Source organism: Meles meles, chromosome 2 (genome assembly GCF_922984935.1).
Source record: "Meles meles chromosome 2, mMelMel3.1 paternal haplotype, whole genome shotgun sequence".
In the NCBI taxonomy this organism is placed as follows: Eukaryota; Metazoa; Chordata; class Mammalia; order Carnivora; family Mustelidae; genus Meles; species Meles meles.
In genome coordinates, this window is record NC_060067.1 from 56,869,421 (window position 1) to 56,885,852 (window position 16,432).

At 37.3% G+C, this 16,432-nt stretch overlaps 1 pseudogene; it reads left to right on the plus strand.

Moving 5' to 3' along the window:
- The first annotated feature begins 1,750 nt into the window (after window positions 1–1,750).
- Window positions 1,751–1,903, plus strand: LOC123937715 (annotated as a pseudogene).
- The last annotated feature ends 14,529 nt before the right edge of the window (window positions 1,904–16,432 follow it).

The following is a 16,432-nucleotide window of genomic DNA, read 5'->3' on the forward strand; positions in this document are numbered from 1 at the left end:
TCCAACCCATGTGTTGTTACGTTTGCGTTTTAGTGCCCCTCAGATTGGGTTTTGTACATAGAAAACACTATTCAGCAGTTGTCTCTTGCCTTAACAGTTGGTATTCAATTTATTAATGTTATGGATTCACAAAACTTAGTTCTTCCTTAGGATGTTAGTTTCATCTTGTAAATTTATACTTCACTTATAAATCTAACAAATGTTAGCAATCTGTTTATTTTTATGATGTTGGTAATTTTTTTATTATTTTATTTTGGAAAATATCAAATATATGCAAAAAAGGACTGAATAATATAATAAATCCACATATGCTCTTCACTCAGTTCCAACGATGATCAACTAATGGCCAATTTATTTCATCTGCCCTTCCACCCATTTTCTCTCTGTTATTATTATGACTTGCTCATCATTATCACATCATTTCAGCCATAAATACATCCATGTGTATGTTCAAAAGGTAAGAACTATTTATTTTTTAATTTATGTAAACGTTTTTCTTTTTTTTAAGATTTTATTCATTTATTTGACAGAGAGAGAGAAAGAGAGAGAGAACAAACAGGGGGAGCAGCAGAAGAAGTAGGCTCTCTGCTGAGCAGGAAGTCTGATGTGGGGCTTAATGCTGGGATCCTGAGCTGAAGGCAGACTGAACCACCCAAGGGCCCCAGAACTCTCTTGAAAACATAACCTCATTTCATTACTACACATAAACAAAATGGCCATAAGCTAGCAATATCAAGTCTACAGCCTTATTCAAATTTCCCATTGTCTCATCAATGCCATCTTTTAAAAAACATTTTTTTTTGTCTGAATCAGAATTCGACCAGGTGTATCTACTGTGATTGTTCCATAGATGTTTTAAGTTCATTTTAATCTATAGGTTGTTTCTGTCTTCCTTTCTTTTTCCTACATGTGTTTATATTGAAGAAAAAGGGTGATTTATTACATAGTCCATCCTTTACTGTAATAAAGTTGACATTTGACATAATTACCCAGCTACATGTTTCTCAATACAAATACCACAATCTCCAAATAATACTGTCATAAACAACATGATTACTTTAAAAAGCATACATACATTTGGAGTGAGGGGCAGTTCTTTTTGTCCTTAAGGTAATATCCTACTAGGCATAAAAAATCAACTCACTGTGCTTCATAATTGCTTGAATTTCTTTTTCCTCTTGAGAATTTGACACAAACTGGACAGTCAGTGAAGTTCACCTGGTTCATCTTTTACTAAAAAATGAAAATTCCACTGAGTAAATCTAATGAGCTAATTGGATTTGTCCAGCAATTCGTGAATCAGGCAGCATCCCATCTAGCAAGCAGTAAGGGGCTGAGGAGCTGTACAGAATGAAAGACTTTATAGGCAGAACTATGTTGGGATGAGGAAGTTACTAATAAAAGAAAAAAAAATTGTTTCAGGCAAAGGTCCCTTCCTTTGCGGGGAAGGGCAGGAGTCTATCATGCTATTCACCTTGCTAATGCTAATCAGGAAATTCCAGACTGACGGGTAAAGGTCACATTCTTGCAATTAAGTCTTGGTTTGTTGTCATAGGGGCAAGTGACCCCATTGTGGGCCTGTCCTTTATTTTATTTTATTTTTTAAAAAAATACTTTCTATTATTAGTAATTGATAATTTAAAATTAAATTTTGTTTTAAATTAGGTAAGTAATTTGCATGATTTGAGAGTCAAACCTGTAATACCAATCCCCTATATGTACTCATTTTTTCTTTTGATTTTATGGTTTAAGCTTTGCGCAGTGGCAGTATCGTAGCCAATGAGGTTTATCCGAGGCGCGATTATTGCTAATTGATTTTATGGTTTATCTTCTGAAAGGGTTCAGGATGAGTCTCCCCAAAATGTGCTCTTTGGTGTGTCAGTTACTTTGAACTGAAGTCAGTCAAGGTCCAAAAGACTTAGGAAGATGTTTTACCTCCTCCTTAACTACCTAAAGGAATTAAGATAGAGAGGCTGGTCCCGGAGAAAACTATCACTAGGGATAACTCTAAAGACCATGGGTTAGGTGTGGTAAGGCAGGGGTAAGCTCAGCAAAGCCTGGAGAGCAAATTCTTCTCTGTGTCCCACTGCCTCTGCATGGACTAACAAACATTTGTATACCAAATATCTGCTCTTCCTAATTTCCTATAAACTGTTTTTCTCTCCTTTGAAGTCTCAGACCCCTAATCCCTTCTCTTTAGCACAGAATGGCATATAAGCTTCAATTGCCTGATTACTTGATAGTCTCGTATTCTTATGGGGCTCCTGCATATATGTAATTAAGTTTTGTTTTTCTTTTGTTAATCTGTTTTATGTCATTTAATTCATAGAACAGTCAAAGAACCAAGATGGGTAAAAAACAATTTTTTTCTCCCCTCCACTTTAATCATTTGCTTTTTGTTAATATGAGCAGGTATGAACTCATACTCCCTGTACTTAAAAATAGCACACTATTGGGGCGCCTGGGTGGCTCAGTGGGTTAAAGCCTCTGCCTTCGGCTCAGATCATGGTCCCAGGGTCCTAGGATCGAGTCCCATGTCAGGCGCTCTGCTCATCGGTAAGCCTGTTTCTCCCTCTCCCTCTGCCTGGCTCTTTGCCTACTTGTGATCTCTGTCTATCAAATAAATAAATAAAATCTTTTTTTAAAAAAATAGCACACTATTGGGGCATCTGTTGGCTCAATTGGTTAAGCACCCAGACCATTGATTTTGTCCCAGGTCATGATCTATAGATCATGAGATCAAGCCCTGTATCACTATCCACAGTTGACAGGGAGTCTGCTTGATTGTCTCTCTCTCCTTCTCCCTCTGTCTCTCCCTGCCGTGCTCTCTGTCTCTTTCTCTCTCTCAAACAAATCTTAAAAAAAAAAAAAAGCACACTATTTACATTTTTCTTACCTTGCTTTTTTCATATAGCATATTCTGTATCTATATATCTATATATTTATAATAATCTATAGATAGAGCTATTCCTTATTCATCTACAAACTTCGTGTTACTGCATTGTGTGACTGTATCAGAATTTATTTCCCAATCCTCTTTTGATGGGCATTTGGGTCATTTCCATGTTTTGCTATTATAATTAATACTGAAATTAATAACCTTGGAATTATAGTCTTGTCTTCCTTCCTTTCTTTCTGTACTTTGCCAGCGTATCTTTGGGATGTATCCCTAGAAGTGGGAATTGTTGAGTCAAAGCTTAAATGTGCATATAATTTTGTCAGATATTGCCAAATTCCCTTCTATAAAAATTGTACCATTTTTTACTTCATAAACAATTTATGAAAGTGCCTCCTTGCCTGAAAAAGCCTTGTCCAGAGGATTTTTGTCAAACTAATAAATCTGAATTTGCTACCTAATAGATAAGAAATGACATCTCAATCTGAATTAGATTACCTTTATTATGATTGAAATTGAGCAACTATTCATATGATTAAGTCATTTAAGTTTTTTTTTTGTGTGTGAACCATTTGTTTATTCTCTAGTCTGCTTTCTATAAAATTATAGTTATTTAAAAAAATATTTGAAGCTTTATATGTGGTAGGGATATTTACTGACACAACTTATTGTTATATAAGGAGCTAAGGTTTTTGCCAGTTGGGCTTTTATCCTTTTTGTTTATGGTATCTTTTCCTATGCAAAAGTTTCTTTTTTTATATATACAGTTTATTTTTTCTTATAGTTCTTTTGGATTTTGAATAATAAGAAAACATTTTCTGACACTAAGTTCTAGTATAAATTCACTCATTTTTTTCTAGTACTTGTGTTTTAATTTTTTTGCACTTAAATCTCATCCATTTGGAATTTCTCCTGGTGTTCAGTATAAGAAATAGATACCTTTTTATCTTTTTCATATTACTACCCAGTTATCCCTACCAAAAAGTTGATCTAATCTACACTGATTTGAGAAGATACTTTTATCATATATTAAATTTACTGTTGTAATTGTGTCTATGTCTTTATTTTTTTTTAAGATTTTTATTTATTTATATGACAGACAGAGATCACAAGTAGGCAGAGAGGCAGAGAGAGAGAGAGGAGGAAGCAGGCTCCCTGCTGAGCAGAGAGCCCTATGCGGGGCTCAATCCCAGGACCCTGAGATTACAACCTGAGTGGAAGACAGAGGCTTAACCCACTGAGCCACCCGGGCGCCCCGTCTTTATTTTTTTCGTGGGGGACATGAGGGGCAGAGGGAGAGGAGAGACAATCTTAAGCAGGCTCCATGTCCAGCATGGAGCCCGATGCGAGGCTTGATCTCAGAACCCTGAGATCGTGACCGGAGCCAAAATCAAGAGTCGTCACTTAACTGAGCCACCCAGGTGCTCCTCTAATTGTGTCTATTTCTTTGTTTGCTCTTCAGTTTCATTGGTTTGTCTGTCTTTTGAGGCACCACTACTGCATGTTAGACTTAAAAACTTGGTAAGATGTTTTCATCTCTGAGAAGGCTAGCCTCTCTCCTACCTCTTTTCTTCCAGGGTTTTTCTGGCTATTCTTGTTTGTTTAAACTTTCAAATGAATTTTGTAATCCACATGTTTAGCTTGAGAAAAAAGCATCACCTATGATTCTTATTGGGATTGTATTATATTTATAAGTTAACTGAGGAAAAACTGGTATCTCTGTACAGGAACATGGATGACATTCTTTTGTTTAAATCTACTTTTGGGGACACCTGGATGGCTCAGTGGGTTGAGCCTCTGCCTTCAGCTCAGGTCATGGTCTCAGGTCCTGGAATTGAGTTCCGCATCGGGCTCTCTGCTTGGCGGGGAGCTTGCTTCTCCCCACCCCACCCCTTCCCCCCATCTCTCTTTGCCTGCCTCTCTGCCTACTTGTGATCTCTGTCTGTCAAATAAATAAATAAATAAAATCTTGAAAAAAAATCTACTTTTGGGTCTTGTAGGAATTTTCTTTAACATATGAATATATATAGATTATAGAAAATTGTTATAGTAGTTAATATATTATATGAATTTTCTATTTCGTTATATTAATAAATATAAAAATGACATATACAACCTTAGCAACAGAGCCAGAGACTTTTCCACTAAGATCAGGAATAAGAAGTGTGAAATCCACTGCTCTGTATTAGTCATTGCAAATGTTACATAGTAATGGATTCCATGAGCATCTGTGTATGGAAATGATAGACATGACTCTTTTTATTACTAATTTTAGTGGCTTTGGTGTTAAGGTTATATATGTAATTTTTTTATATGTCAAGGAAATATCCATCAATTCTTATTTTATCATTTTATTTTTATGTAACTGTGTAAAATTCATAAATAGATTTTGGTAGATGCCTTTTCTGCATCTCTGGAAATAATCATCTAATTTTTCTCTTTAGGTCTATTGATTTGATGAATTATATAAATACAACATCTAATATTGAAATGCTTCCATATTCTGCAAAAAAAAAAAAGAACACTTGTTTGTGTTTAATTGAAGTATAGCTGATATATAATGTTGTATCAGTTTCAGGTGTATCACATAGAGATTTGACAATTATATACATTACTCAGGGCTCACCATGGTAAATATACTTACCCTCTGTCACCAAAGTTATTACAATGTTATTGACTATATTTCCTATGTGGTACTTTTCTTCTCCCCATGACTTATTTATTTTATAACTGAAAGTTTGTACCTCTCAATCCCCTTCTATTTTACTCATCTCTCAATCCCCCTCCTTTCTGGAAACCACCAGTTTGTTTTCTATATTTATGACTCTTTCTTTTTCTCTTTTCTTTTCTTTCTTTCATTTTTTTAGATTTCACATATAGGTGAATTCATATATTTGTCTTTTTCTTCTTAATTTATGTCACTTAACATATTACCTTTTAGGTTCATCCATATTGCTGTGGATAGTCAGCTTTCTTCTTCTTTTTTTTTTTATGATTGAGTAATATTCTATTGTGTATATATACCATATCTCCTTTACCCATTTATCTGTCAGTAGACACTTAGGGAGCTTGAATATCTGAACACATGGTTTTAATGTATATTTTTTAGTTGGCTATTTGCTTTTTTTTTTTTTTTTTTGAGAGAGAGAAAGGGAGAGAGTGCAAGTGGGAGGATGAGGGGCAAAGGGAAAGGGAGAGAGAGACAATCTTAAGCAGGCTCCATGCCCAGTGCGGAGCCTGATACAGGGTTCAATCTCATGACCCTGAGATCATGACCTGAGCTGAAATCAAGAGTTGGACATTCCACCCCACTAAGGACCCAGGCACCCCTATTTGTTCATATTTAACTGAAGATTTTTAGTGTAATTAGTCTATCCTTTTCCGGGGGGGGGGTGTAATTTTACCATTTTTAAGTATCAGTATATTTACTTTATAAAATGCATTTAGGATTTTTCCTTATTTTTTATATTTAACCCTTGATATCACTGTGGTTGAAAAATATATATTCATTAAGAAGCACTTTTACCATTCCAATTAACTAAGTTTGCCTAGCCATTAAGGAAAGCAGATAACATCTCTAGTTAACCATGTAAGAGGCTTTGGCTATGAATGAGGGTCGAAGCTGCAGACAGCTATGGGTCAGACTCTCAGAGCTATTTTTTCACATTTCAGAAGATTGGATGGCACACAGTAAGTGCTCAAAACTATTAGATACTATGATAAGATGGACAAAGGAACATGAGCCTGATGAAAATCATGAATCTGAAAATAAGATCAGTACACACAGTCTGGCAATAGGATGAAATATTTGAAACTGGGATTATTCTGAAAAAATCCTGGGTGTATAGTTATGGCTTTTATAGACTCTCTAATGTTTAATTGACTAACATTCACCATATAAAGAGAAAAGAAGAAAAAAATAAATGATTAACATTGAGGGACGCCTGGGTGGCTCTATCGTTAGGCATCATTAGGATCATGATCCCAGTGTTCTGGGATCAAGACCGGCATTGGGCTCCCTGCTTGGCGGAAAGCCTGTTTCTCCCTCTCCCACTCTCCCTGCTTGTGTTCCCTCTCCCGCTGTGTCTCTCTCTGTCAAATGAATAAGTAAGATCTTTAAAAAAAAAAAAACTAAACTAACATTGAGAATATTTACTAAGTGAAGCTCTGTGCTAAGAGCTTGGTATTAATTAATTCAAACCACAAACCTGTTGGAGTAGTTGTTAGTTATTTACACTATTTTCAGGTGAAAAAGTAAGGTTTGGGGTTATTAAGTAACTTTTAAAAACTTTCTAATTCTTAAGTTTAGGAAGTGAGCAATAAAAAATTGGAAAGGGAACTGGACATTTGGTTAGAGAGCCCACTTTCAACTACTATATAAGGAACTTCTACATTTCTGAGATTACTGGGGTAGTATATATTAGTAACCAAAAATTTAGGAAGAAAAATGAGGAAAAGGGAAGTGAAGACCTGAAATAATCCCATCATTTAAGAAAATAAGTTTTGAATAGATCCTTCCAGAACTTTTCCTGTACAAATTCATGAGATATATATGTGTGTATATATATATACACACATACACACATACATATATATCTTTTTTTAGCAAAAATGGGACATTATACACGTAACATTTTCTTAACTGTTTTTGATTTAATAATGTCTGGAGAATTTTTTAAGTTTTCGAGATTCAACCTTTTAAATTTTAATCACAGAATTTTCCCTCTGGCTCAGATGTGACCATATGCAAACTTGGGCATCTTTTTTGTGGGTGCTGATGGCTGGGCTTGATTCTTCTGCCATTGTTTCTTAAAAGGTTGTACATATTTTATAAGTAAGAACAGAAGGGTTGAGGACAGATGGCTAAAGCGGGACCTGGCAGATGTAGGTGGTCAATAAATGTTTGCTAATTGAATTAAAGAATGCATGAAGAATTATATATTTTTTTAATGTAAATGCAATCACTACATCCTTTCAGCAAGTTATGAGGGATGCAAGTTCCTGGGGATGGGGCCACTGGCAAGACACAATTGTGATTATATTACTGTTTCAGTGCAACTGACTTCATTATTGAAAGTGAAATGATAAAGGGGTTCAATAGTCCTTATGCGATGAAGCAAATTTCAATGCCCTCCTTGTGCTTCTCTGTGTCTCCAGATCTTACTCAGATAACAGTCTAATGGTAGAGAAGCAGGCAGAGGTCATACGGTGGCAAGTTCAGAATAAGAAAATATGGAGATAAGCAATTAACATGAAAAATACTTCATCTCACTCATATTCAAAGAAATGTCAACTATTGTAAACACTTAAGTGTGAAATTGTGTTTATATGCGGTATACATTTTGTACGGACAAGTTACCTCCCCAAAGGGCGGTACACCTTTACACTCTCCTCCACAATAACAATGGCCATTTCTCCACATCCATGACCACTTTGGGTCTTTTTTGTTTCATTAATGTAATGGGGGGGGAACCCTCTATGTTGAGTTTCATTTTCTTGATTATAAATGTGGGTGAATATCTTTCCACTTTGGGGACAAATTTTTTCATTCTGCTCTTCTAGGTTCTTCAGCTGGTCTAATATTAGACTGATAAAAGATAGATTAACAGGAAAAAAAATCCACAAATCTAATTTCACATGTATGGGAGACCCATGCAAACATAAGATGCCAAGGCAGTCGGGCAACTGAAGCTTATATGCCATCCTGGGCTAAGGAATGGGATGGGAGCTGGGACTTCCAAGGGGAGGAGGGCAATTCACAGGAAGATAAGAAGAGCAGATGTTTGTCCTGTAGGTAAGTCTTTCAGATAAAAGTTATCTCTGGTAGTATCTCTCTTTCTCCACCAGACCCTCAATCTTAAATTATTTGAGGTAGTTAAGGGAGAGGTAAAAGTCATTCTTGAATTGGCTAGGTCCTGACTGCCTTCAGCTCAAATTACTTCCCAGGCCGAAGTGGCCATTTTGGAGCGCTCCATCGTGCTTCCCTTGATACTCTTCCAAAATCCGCACCAGAGAATCAGTTGTGGATATCTCGTGTTCGTTTCCATGTCACTGTTTTCTCTTTCTTATTAATTTGTACAATTAAAAACAGTTAAGGTTCTTAATCCTTAGTCATTTGCTTTGCAAATATTTCCCTGGAATGTTTCCCTCATCTTTTACCTTGATCCACTGTGTCATAGAAACATTTCACGTTTTTATTGCCAGATTGTCAATCCTTTCTCTAATATCTCTTGGTCCTGTGCTTAACTTTAAAATATATTTTCCATTGAGATTTTTTTTCTTCCAGTGCAATATTATAAAAATATTCCCCTTTAAATATCATCTTTATGTTTCTTTACATATAGCTCTTTACTCTGTCCATAATTTTGTTTGTTTGTTAGTTTTCTTTTTGCATATGGGGTCAAGTCAGTTTCTCTAGCAAATTGTCTTCTCAGGGCTGGAACATGCAGTGGAAAGAGCACCACAATTGATTAATTCTATCTGCCACGGATGTTGGGTGGGAGAATGGCAGGATAGATTCATTAATAAAAGCACACAGAGCTCCTCTCCACCCATTGTTCACAGGACTTCAAGCACTTGGAATGCAGAACTAAACAATACAAGCAGTGTCCTGGCATAGAGCTGTCTTTAAATTGCAAAAGAAACAACTTAATAGGAAAATGAACACGAAAATGTAAAGTAGTGATGAGCGCCCTGAGGAACTAATAAAATAGGGCAATGCGATGAACAAAGAGGGTTTCCTTAGCTGAGGCAGTCAGGGGAGACTTCTCTGAAGAGGTGGTATTTAAGCGGACACCTGAGTGATGAGCAGAGGCTAGGTGTAAAGAATGTGGGAGAAGAAAACTCTGGAAAATGAGAAACAAGTGCGAGGTGTCCAACGGTTGCACTAGCTGGGAATATTTGAAGTTAGAATGAAGGTGGTAGTTATTGTGATGAAGAAGGAGAAGGCGATTGAGGTAAGTAGCGTCAAGGTGCTGCTTGGTCTTGTAGAACTTGGTTAAAAAAAAAAAAGAAGGGTTTATTCTAAGTGATGGGGAGACACTGGAAGATTTTCAACAAGAGCACCCGTGATTTACACAGGTATTGATTTACAAGGATATTGTGATTGACAATTTACATCTGTGTACCTGCCATCCCAGAAGCTGCCACTAGAGGGAGGCAGGGGGCGATGGGGCAGTCATCCCTCAAGCTCCCCAGTTCACATCCTTCCACAAGGGAAATCACCTTCAATTAGGGCATTACCTGCTTAAAGAGAAGGAAATGTCCAGGAGGAGAACGGAGTCTGTATGATTAAGGGAAGAGCACAGGAGCTTTGTCTAATTAAAAAAAAAATAAGATTATAAAAATAGATTTTTAAAAAAATATATTTATTTATTTGACAGACAGAGATCACAAGTAGGCAGAGAGGCAGGCAGAGAGAGAGAGAGAGGAGGAAGCAGGCTCCCCGCTGAGCAGAGAGCCCGATACGGGGCTCGATCCCAGGACCCTGAGATCATGACCTGAGCCAAAGGCAGCGGCTTAACCCACTGAGGCACCCAGGCGCCCCCAAAATAGATTTTTATAGATACATTTCTAAGATTATTTTCAGTAGCAACTAAAGAAAGAGGCGTCCTCTGGATTGACCAGCTGGCTGGTTCCTGGGTGGCCATGCAAACCTCACAAAGTGGCAGGGACTCTGGTGACTTTTCCAGGAGGTATGGCCCTAGCTCAGCAAGTTTGGGAGTTTGATGTTTTATCAGTGCTCCAAGGCAATGGAATGATAGAGGCTGAACTACTTTGTCATCTCTAGAAAGCCTGGCATCTGTAAACCAGGATAGCCTTATACCAGATTACAGCAAGAACCCCCCCCCCCCCAGGCAGTTATGTCCTGGTACATTTTTCCTCTAATAAAATATAACTGGAAGTCAAACCTTTGCCAGCCACATGCTTAGTGAACAGAGCATAGGTAAAAGATGAAAATGCTTAATGGCATCCAGCTCTGATTTTCACTTGAGATAGTTGCCAGGTCCCAGTGAATTTTGTGGTGGGATGGAGCTTTGCAGGGGGAGGTGCTTCTCTCCTGGATGTTCTTGAATGGGTACAACCAACGTTTGTCTTAGTGGCTCTCTTGGTTGCAGGAGCCACTCAGCATGGTGCTTCAGAGAGTGGGTGTTGGAATAACATAAGTGAATTCTCACTGTGGCTCAGTCTCCCACTAACTCTGTGATCTTGGGCGAGTGACAACCAATCTGAGACTTACATCCCTCATCTCTAAAAGGGAATGATGGAGTAACAGTGCTCACTTCCTAAGATTGTCGTAGGACTAAATGAGAACACACACAATGTGCGACACAGTGCCAGCTCATGGTAAATGCTGGAAAATGGTGGCTTTCATCCTGTAGTCAATACCCCTTTTTGACTGACAGTTTTTCCTTATATATACTCAACTAACCTGTTGGATTATGTTTTCATTATTTAATTCTAAGTAGGCAATCATATTCCAGATATGGGAGTGGGTGGGTCGCTTCCTGTTTATTAACTATATACACTAACACCACTCTGTAAGAGCACCATCCCCTTCCCCTTGAGTCACCACCTTCCAAAGCATGAACCTTCAGGCCACTACCACCACCACCATCTTCTAAAACTCCACCACTCCCTGGATCTTGGGTCATGATCCAATTTCACCATTACCTTAAGCAGAATCCTATAAATAGCAAAAATGGATGGATCCAATTTTCTTAGAGGAAATGCAATGGAAAGAAAAATGTGTAATCAAATTAGGTTCTAGTAGATGACAAGCTCAGTTTTAAAACTACTGAAATTCATGCATCAAAATTCACATATAGCAAAATAATTAGGATTATGTCTCAGATTTTAACCTAGCAGAAGGTGAAATGAAGGAGCTGATACGAAGATTTTAATGGCAAAAGAGAACCACCTTCAACATTTTAGGCTCAGAAGAACACATTCCTCACAAGGGAATGTGATCTAAGATCTGGGTCACTGACTACATTGACTGCTGAAGCTGACACACTGTAGATTTCTAAGACAAAACTATTGCCATTTATGTGGTGACTAAAAGGGATATGGAAATTCTAACTTGTCTTAGGAAATATATAGTTATAATAAATACTCCAAAGGCAAAATTAAAGTTACTCTGTAACTGGGAGACAGGTGGTAACACATATACATCCTGGAACAGGACAAGTTAATGACAACCACAAGTTTTCTTCTTAAACAAAACAAAGAAATGAGTATACTTTTGTTCAACATTGCTAGTGGTCAGTGTGTAGATGGCCTATATATTTCTGATAGACCAAGAGGAGTTTGTATTTAACGTACTTTCGTCAATATTCCAGCCACTTCCTTGCATGCTGAAACGCATTTTGCATTTTCAAGAAGAAGCTTCAAAGTTAATCAATACTGAACAATAGTTATAATCAGACTGGAAAATACCCCAACTATGCTACCCTTTGACTTCTCCCCTAGATGACTTTGGGGAACAAGAGAAGTGATAAGAGAATGCACTTACATCAAAAACACCATAGAGAGACACCTGGGTGGCTCAGTGGATTAAGACTCTGCCTTCAGCTCAGGTCATTATCTCAGGATCCTGGGATCAAGCCCCGCATTGGGCTCTCTGCTCAGCAGGGAGTCTGCTTCCCCCTCTCTCTCTGCCTGCCTCTCTGCCTACTTGTGATCTCTCTCTCTGTCAAATAAATAAATAAAATCCTTAAAAAAAATTAAAAAATTTAAAAAAAACCCCAAAAACAAAAAAACTCACCACAGAACAACTGTATTAGTTAGGGTTTTTCAGAAGCAATCAATAAGAGATGTATAGATGTGTAGATGTATAGATGTAGATATAGATCCCATTGATTCTGCTTTTCCAGAGAACCCTGACTAATATATTTACAGCTCTGTGAGGCAAGAAGAACTGATGTTTCAGATGAATTCTGAAGGAAAACTGTTGGAGAATTTTCTCTTACTTGGGAGAGGTCAGGGTTTTGTTCTATTTAGACCTTCAACTGATTGGCTGAGACCCACCCACCTAATGGAAGACAATCGGCTTTACTCAAAGTGCACCAACTTAATGATATTCTCACCCAAACACATCCTTGCAGAAACACCCAGAATGATGTTTGACCAAATATCTGGGTATCCCATGGCCCACTCAAATGGATACATGAAATTAATGATCACAACAACTTACGTGTAGAGCATGTCCTTGGGTGAGAACACATTTGACCGAGTCTACCCTGCAGACGTCAGCACTGAAGCTCAGGTAGACTCTTCAGCTTGGGGGACATAATGAATTCATCAAAGGAAGATGTTCTTGTAAGCACTAGATTTAGGGGTGTGGCTAAAGAGAAGGGCAAGAGCAAATGTTCCCTTAATCTGCAACAGACATATTTAAAATCTTAGAATTTGTTTCTTCAGCTGTAAAAGGAACAAAAGACTATAGTACCTATCTTCCTACTCTGGGTTTTAGCCAGATCAATTTGGAATCATCACACATCTGAGAGAGCATTTTAGAAGGATGTTTGGCCAACCTAGAATGAGACATATGTTGGTAACGATAGTGTTGAATTCAACAACCGCAGATGTTGCTTGTGTGAACACACAGTAGGGCCTTAGATAAAGGCAGAGTGAGTTTCTGTTAATGAGAATAGCTTAAGCAAAAATACAGGAACAGGAATCAGAGTTTGGAGCAGAAGGTACAATTTGAGGACTCTACAGAGCAAGGTCTCTAACATAGACTGGGCAAAAGGACCCACCAGGCATGGGAAAATCATATTACAAATTCTACTAGTATATATAATTATTTTTATTTAGAAAAAAATTTTCCAGTTACAGAAAAGTTGCAAAGATAATTCAGAGAGGTCTTCTATGCGTCTCACCTAGTTTCATTTACTACCATATCTTACATAAGCATATTACAATGATCTAAGCTGGGAAACTAATACTGATACAGTACTATCAACTAATCCACAGACTGAATTTAAAATTTTGATTTTTCTACTAACATCCTCTTTCTGGTCCTGGATCCAATTTAGAATTCTATGTTGATTTAATTGCCATATTTACTTGGTCTTGTCCAAGCTATAAGAATTTCTCGGTCTTTGTTTTCCATCTTTGAAGGCTACTTGTCACTTATTTTGTAGAATGCCCCTCTGTCTGGGTTTGTCTGATGTTCTCTTGTGATTTGACCGAGGTCATAAATTTTTGGTAAGAACTTCACAGAAGTGAAGTGCTCTTTCCAGCACATTATATTTAGTACATATACATATAGTACGTATACATATACATATACATGATGCCAACATGTCTTGTTACTGGTAATGCTAACTTTGATCGCCTGTAGAGTTATTAATTTTTTTGAAGACTTATGTATTTATTTGAGAGAGGGGAGTAGGGGGAAGCACAGAAGGAGAGTAAGAAGGAGAAGCGGACCCCCCCACTGAGTGGAGAGCCTGACGTGGGGCTCGATCTCAGGACTCAGGAGATCATGAGCTGAGCCAAAGGCAGAAGCTTAACCAACTGAACCACCAAGACACTCGAGTTATTAACTTTTCCCCAGCAATTAAAAAGTTTATGATGGGAGAGAGTTTGAAACTATGCGTATATTCTATTCTTATCCTACCTTTGCCCACTAAGATTAGCATGCAGCACAGCCCCTTCCTGCAACAGTAATTGTTGTGGTATTTGCTTAATGGTGATTTTCTAATTTTATCAAAATATAAGAGAGGAAGTTAGGTTTATTAATATTTAATTGGACTTTCATTATTGCTTTTGTTGGGTCTATTAATCAAGATACATATATAAGGTTTAAAAATAATAAAACTATTCTGCCTAATTCCAAATTTGATATTATCAAGAAAGCTATTTAAAATATGAACTTTTATGTCCATTATCAATAACCATAAACTTCTTCTTGAGTACATATTGCATGTATGAGCTTTTCCAAGGTAATTTTTTAGTCTTGACAACTGTGGTAATCAACTATGTAAGTAAATGGTACTTAAAACCTAGTTTTAAAATACTATATCCCTATGTTAAACTATGATTCACCAAAACATATTTTTTTTTTCTGAAGATTTTATTTATTTGACAGAGAGAGAGATCACAAGTAGGCAGAAAGGCAGGCAGAGAGAGAGGGTGAAGCAGGCTCCCCACTGAGCAGAGAGCCCGATGCAGGGCTCGATCCCAGGACCCTGAGACCGTGATCTGAGCTGAAGGCAGAGGCCTAACCCACTGAGCCACCCAGGTGCCCCACCAAAACATATTGTTATCAAAAGCATTTATCTATAATAACTTTAGTAAGATTTCTCCAAATTATCATCCATAGTGTTATTTGTTTCATTTTTATTTAATCCTTTAAAGCTCCAATGCTAGGAATAGTTAGCATCCAGAAACAAAAAATAAAAAAGTAAAAGACTCTTTTTGTAGTCACTCATCCAATTTTTTTTTTTTTCCTAATTAGGATGTATGAGCAAAAGATTTTGGAGCCCTTTGTTTTTTCTTTCCTTTTTTTTTTTTTGAATAAAATTTCAAAAATGTTTCCAAAAGTTGCTAACTTTTCCGTTTTTCCTTTAAAAATCCTGTATTAGGGGCGCCTGGGTGGCTCAGTGAGTTAAAGCCCTGACTTCGGCTCAGGTCATGATCTCAGGGTCCTGGAATCCAGCCCAGCATCGGGCTCTCTGCTCAGCAGGGAGCCTGCTTCCCCCCCTCTCTCTGCCTGCCTCTCTGCCTACTTGTGATCTCAGTCTGTCAAATAAATAAATAAAATCTTTTTTAAAAAATCCTGTATTATTTACTGTTGCTATCGTTTACTAAAATAAAGAACATCTCAATACTGAAAAGATAAGGAGGACGCAATCTTAGAATGAAATAACAACCCTTTCAATGGAATACATTGAGGTTCACTTAAAACCTATATGATAATCCTTCATACTGCTCACTGGGGAAACTTTCTAGAACATCCTAATATTATAGAGGTTGAATTGTGTGCCCCCTTGAGAAAGACAAGTTGAAGTCCTAACCCCTAGTACCTTAGAATGTGACCTTGGATATATTGTCTTGCAGATATAAGTAGCTAAATTAAAATGAGGTTATACTGGAGTAGGGAGAGTCCCTAATCCAATGCCACTGGTGTTTTTATAAGACAGCCACACAAAGACAGAGACACAAGAGGAGAACACCATGTGAAGACAAAGATTGGAAGGATGCATTTATAAGCCGAACAATGCCTGGGGCTACAGAAACTAGGAGAGAGAGGAAGAAGATTCTCCTTCAGAGCACTGTTCCAAAGCCAACCTTGTCTACGCCTTACATTTGGATTTCTAGCCTCCAGAACTGTGTGTGTGTATGTGTGTGTGTGTGTGTGTGTGTGTGTGTACTATAAATATAATTTGTATATATTTATATATATAAATGCATGCACATATAGTATGCATCCCTAGGAAACAAATGCATTCAATAATTAGCAATATTTGGAGAGAAACTGGGCTATACTATATTGTGGAAATTCCATAGTGAGTTTATGTTTCTTTG